Raw genomic sequence first — 4,351 nt, 5'->3', positions numbered from 1 at the left:
GGCGAGAATAAGTAATAAGTCTCCCCCGGCCGGCTGTGGATTGATTGCAAATCGGATTTTCACAACTGGCCGATGCGGTCCGGTCCCACGCCGCTTCCCCCTCTCACTTCCTCTCATTCTCGGCGTTTGTTTCTTTCGCCCTCCCCCCTCCTCTCCCGCCCGTTCGTCACAGGCGTGGTCGCGTGGTGGCCGCGAAGGAACAAACACAAGGCGGGCGGCGGGAGTGCGAGAGGGAGAGGGAGAGAGGGGCGCTGGAGAGAGGGACGGAGACGGACGCGAAAGAAAAGCAGCAAGAAGAGAAGTGCGTTGGCGGGCCAGTATTCCTGTGAACAGAAGACGACGGCGGGGCCGGGCGGGCGGGGCTCTGCGGGGGGCGCGGGAGGGGAAGGGGTTACCTGCAGAAGGGCGGGGCGTGCGGGGAGGGGAGGGGGGGTGTCTCCGGTGCGCGCCGTGTCGTACCCTACCTCATTCCAGCTCAGCCTCGTCAGCTGGAGCCAGCTCGGAGCGCGTGCTGCTCAGCGGGTCACGGTGCTGGTCTTCCCCGTCGTCGCCCGCCCCCCTGTCCGTCGGTCGTCGCCGACCTGGAAGAAGAACCCCGGCCCCCCTCTCCCCCCGCTGTAGCACCCGACTGGGCGCCCCCTCACGTCGATCGGGAGGCCAGGACCCCGCGAGTGGAAACTTACGGAGAAGAAGGTTTCTGACCGGAAGTGATCGCGAAAAAGGAACGCCAGTGACCGTGCAGCGAGTGTGTGAGGGAGTGTGTTGTGCAGTGTGTCGCGGGTTCGTCGTCGCCGGGATGTCGTCGCCAGCGCCGCCCCCGGCCCTGCCCAGGATACGGCGCTGCCGCCCTCACTGATGACCCCCACCAACGCGAGGAGGTAACTAGAGCGCAGTGATGGGATGGTGGTGCTCTGGCCACCGGCAAGAAGGTAGTTGTGCACGTGTTGTTAATGAGGCATGCCGCTGCGTTTTTGTTTTTTTCGAGGTTTCGAGTATCCCGAAAGTTCTTTTAAGCCAAAATTATTTTGAATGTGAGTTAAAAGCGCGACTAATAATAAGCAAAGTAGGCACCCATATGTATTACTTAAACGTCCGATGGCTGCAACGCAAACTCTCGTTTTTGGATTTCACTGTCATTGTACCAGGTGGCTGATTCACGCCGCGCACTTTCGTGGTTATACTTTACAGCATGCACGCGGGCGGGCGGGTTGCCGACTCGCATGGGGCTATAAGGAGCCGTGGGCATAGGCAAACCTGCCCACGGCCGTGCATGCGGTACAGTATAACTACGGAAACGCGCGGCGTGAGGCAGCCACTCCGTAGACGGTCGGCTTAACTCGGTCCTACGTATGCAGGCGGTGCAAGAATGTTCTACTAGCTAGTGCCCCACTCTACAAAGTCCGATGAAGTTTCTTCAGCTAGCGAAACGTAACTCCCGGGATACGTCAGCCTCTGTTTGCCCTCATATATTACTCTTCCTTTGGAGACGAGTAATAAAACCTCCTAGGATCAGATTTGATCCTAGGAGGTGTAAACTATATCAGAGGAGAACACACCTCTGTGCTGCGGGTTAGCCTACTCTTGCGTGGCGCCGCCGTGGCCCATGCGCCATGCGCGGCCCGGAGGAGGAGCGTATGCAAACCCACAACTCTGAGGGAAGGTGTGCACTCCCCCGGTTACACCCGGTGCGCACGGTGTGTCCACTCACTAATTCCCGTCCATTCATTCAGCCGCCTCTCATTCTGCAGCTGCCCCATTCATTCGGTATGCACCTGGCTGGTGCTCTCTCTCTCTCTCTCTCTCTCTCTCTCTCTCTCTCTCTCTCTCTCTCTCTCGCTCTCTCTCTTACACACACACACACACACACACACACACACACACACACACACACACACACACACACGCGCAGGCAGAGGCGTCGCCTTCGCTCCGTCTCGCTCCTAAAAACTGCATCGCTCCCGCCCACCCCAATATCCCCCGGTGTTCGCCGCTGACAGATTTCTCCCGGGCCCGGGCTCGCCTCCTCCTCGCAGCCTCCGCGCGGTGTGCTCCGCCAGCTCCGCCAGCTCCGCCACGGCGGCGCGGTTGCGTCGCGTCGCCGCCCGGCCCCGTCGTTGGCACCGCGACGCCCAGGCGATCGCACGTGGGCGTCGCACGAGGCGCGGCGGCACGTCGGCGAGGTGACTGCTGGGCGTGGCGGGGCGTGGCGAGGCGTGGCGAGGCGTGGCGGGGCGTGGCGGCCAGCGGGGCCCTAGTAGTAGTCGGCTAGCTGTCCGTTTCCGCTCGTCGCTGCACTCTGCTAAGGACACGTTCGAGAAAACGCAGCGGGCCACCAACCAGCGGACGGGCACACGGCTGTTCACCGCTGGCCTATACGGCTTTTAGTGCCGTGCGACCACATACGGCTGTGCCGTGCGGTCCCCGCCTCTCGAGCACTCCAGGGTGTACAGACCCTTACGACACGGCCGTTTTTGTAGGGCGCGCGCAGTGACTTCTCTTCCTTTTCTCTCCGCGGTGAAGTCTTTTGGAGTAACGTGGATATGGGGTCACCGAGTGTCGAGCGTAGGTACATGATGGTGTCGCCGAACACAACAGCTCGCGATGACAAGCCCCATCAAAGAGCGCCATTTCCAGACCGGGCGAGACCATACTTGCTCCCAGAAAGGTCGTGAAATAGTAAAGCGAGAAAGATATGGTCTCTCAACTCGATATACTTGCAGTGGCAGACCTTCAGACGCGCCACTGGGTACATCTCCACGAGGAGCACCCGAGGGGCTTCCCTCCCTCGGGGTGGCCTCGGCGGACCGCCGCGCTGCCCCCTCCTCGCTGTGCGTCTGCTAATCCGTGCGGTTAGGCCCTTCGGCGGGGAGGGGACCGCGGGGGAGCTCCCCGAGTAAAGCGGAAAACAGCAAATATTTTCCCACGAAATGTCATCAGCGATACAGTGGGAGTTTTTAGTCGTTTCGCCGACCTATTTTTCAGATATCTTACCTATAGTGATCGCTAGTGGCTGATGAACCCCACGCGTTATAGAACGTGTTATAGAGCGGTTAAGCGGACGGAAGAAGAAGACTTGAGCGAATGAAACAAGGTGCGGTTTCTGATTGGTCGCGACTCCATTCCGTGGCCTAACGGCGTAGGGAGGGGGTGGTGTATCGAGAGTTGCCTATACAGGTTTTTAAAGGACAAATTGACTACCTTTATGCGGCTATCTGGTGGACCACAGGGGGGCCGATCGCCCCCCCCCCCCCGCCCTTAATACGTGCCTACCTCGTGCGCCAGGTGGGGTCTTCACTTCACCAGAAGCCCAAAACCGTCACGGCGCGAGGGGATCTGTATGCAGGAGGCGAGCGGAAGTCCGTCCATACGACGCGGTCCTGGTGGAGTCGTCGGCGGCGGCGGGCTCCACACGCGTGCCGTGTCACCGGCTCTGGGCCCCGCCCGCGCGTGCGTCGTGCGCCACGTGCACGCGCACGTACTTCATTTGCCGAACAATGGTGGCGCCTTAGAGGGCGGGCGCATCCGGCGGCGGCGCCGCGGCACGGGCGTGGAGAGGCACTCATCGGAGGACGTGTCGGGGGGCCCCGCGCACGCAGCGGACACGAAGGCTCTCGTAGGGGTCGTTCAGAAACGACATTAGGGAGGCACCAAATATTTTAGGGTCCGGGTTATAGGTTCCCTATAGGATAAAGACGATCATTGGAGTCCAAGGAGACACCATGATATTTTTACCCCAGGGTATAAGCACCAAGCATCATATGCCCCTCACCCTCTGGGCTCCCAATCATCACCACCCTCACCCTTTTGGGTTTGGGACCCCATAACAAGTCCACGTGCTTCCCGAAGAGTCTCTCCTCCCGGCTACTGTCGGGACACGAGACAATACCAGCGCGGTTGAGTGCGTGGGTCATCGGCCAGGATGTAGTTCGCCTGCTCCCAGCCCCAGCAGCGCGTCCCGCACCCACCCCGCACACTGGCTCGGGCATCATTCTCGACCCGACCCAAATTGTCTTTCTTTCTTTTATTTTTTACGTTTTTGATAAATGTTGGCGATAAGCCGCGCCGCTGGCCTACTGGTCCCGCCACGCCGCTGGCCTGCCCTGCCTACCCCTGCCCCGCAGCGGCGGGAGCGGGAGCGGTATGCGCGCTGGAGCCTGCTGGCTGGAGCTGGCTGCTGGCTGGAGCCCCGGCCTGGAGGCCCGGCGCGGCTGCTGGCTGGGGCCGGAGTCCGTGGGTGGCGCCAACACCGTGCAGGTCGCCTCGCTAGCCTCGCTATGCTGGAACTCACGTGGGCGGGACAGAACGGCGTGGCCTTACGCCCGTAGTGGGGCGTGGCGGGGGCGGGGTGGGG

At 61.3% G+C, this 4,351-nt stretch overlaps 2 protein-coding genes across 2 annotated transcripts in view; one reads left to right on the top strand and one right to left on the bottom strand.

The window, feature by feature from the left end:
- The window catches only part of LOC113217307 (maternal protein exuperantia), a 542,899-nt gene that overhangs the window by 146,849 nt on the left and 391,699 nt on the right, over positions 1 to 4,351 (bottom strand). The gene's annotated exons all lie outside the window — the stretch shown is intronic.
- The window catches only part of LOC113217315 (leucine-rich repeat and fibronectin type-III domain-containing protein 3), a 12,265-nt gene continuing 8,371 nt past the window's right edge, over positions 458 to 4,351 (top strand). Inside the window, exon 1 of the mRNA XM_052270731.1 lies at positions 458 to 878. The gene's annotated coding sequence lies outside the window, so the exon portion shown is untranslated. The remainder of the gene's footprint in view (positions 879 to 4,351) is intronic.

The sequence above is a fragment of the Frankliniella occidentalis genome, unplaced genomic scaffold (assembly GCF_000697945.3).
Source record: "Frankliniella occidentalis isolate FOCC.00 unplaced genomic scaffold, Focc_3.1 Scaffold1, whole genome shotgun sequence".
Classification (NCBI taxonomy): Eukaryota; Metazoa; Arthropoda; class Insecta; order Thysanoptera; family Thripidae; genus Frankliniella; species Frankliniella occidentalis.
The sequence above is the reverse complement of the archived record's forward strand: the minus strand, read 5'-3'. Positions and strand labels throughout refer to the sequence as shown.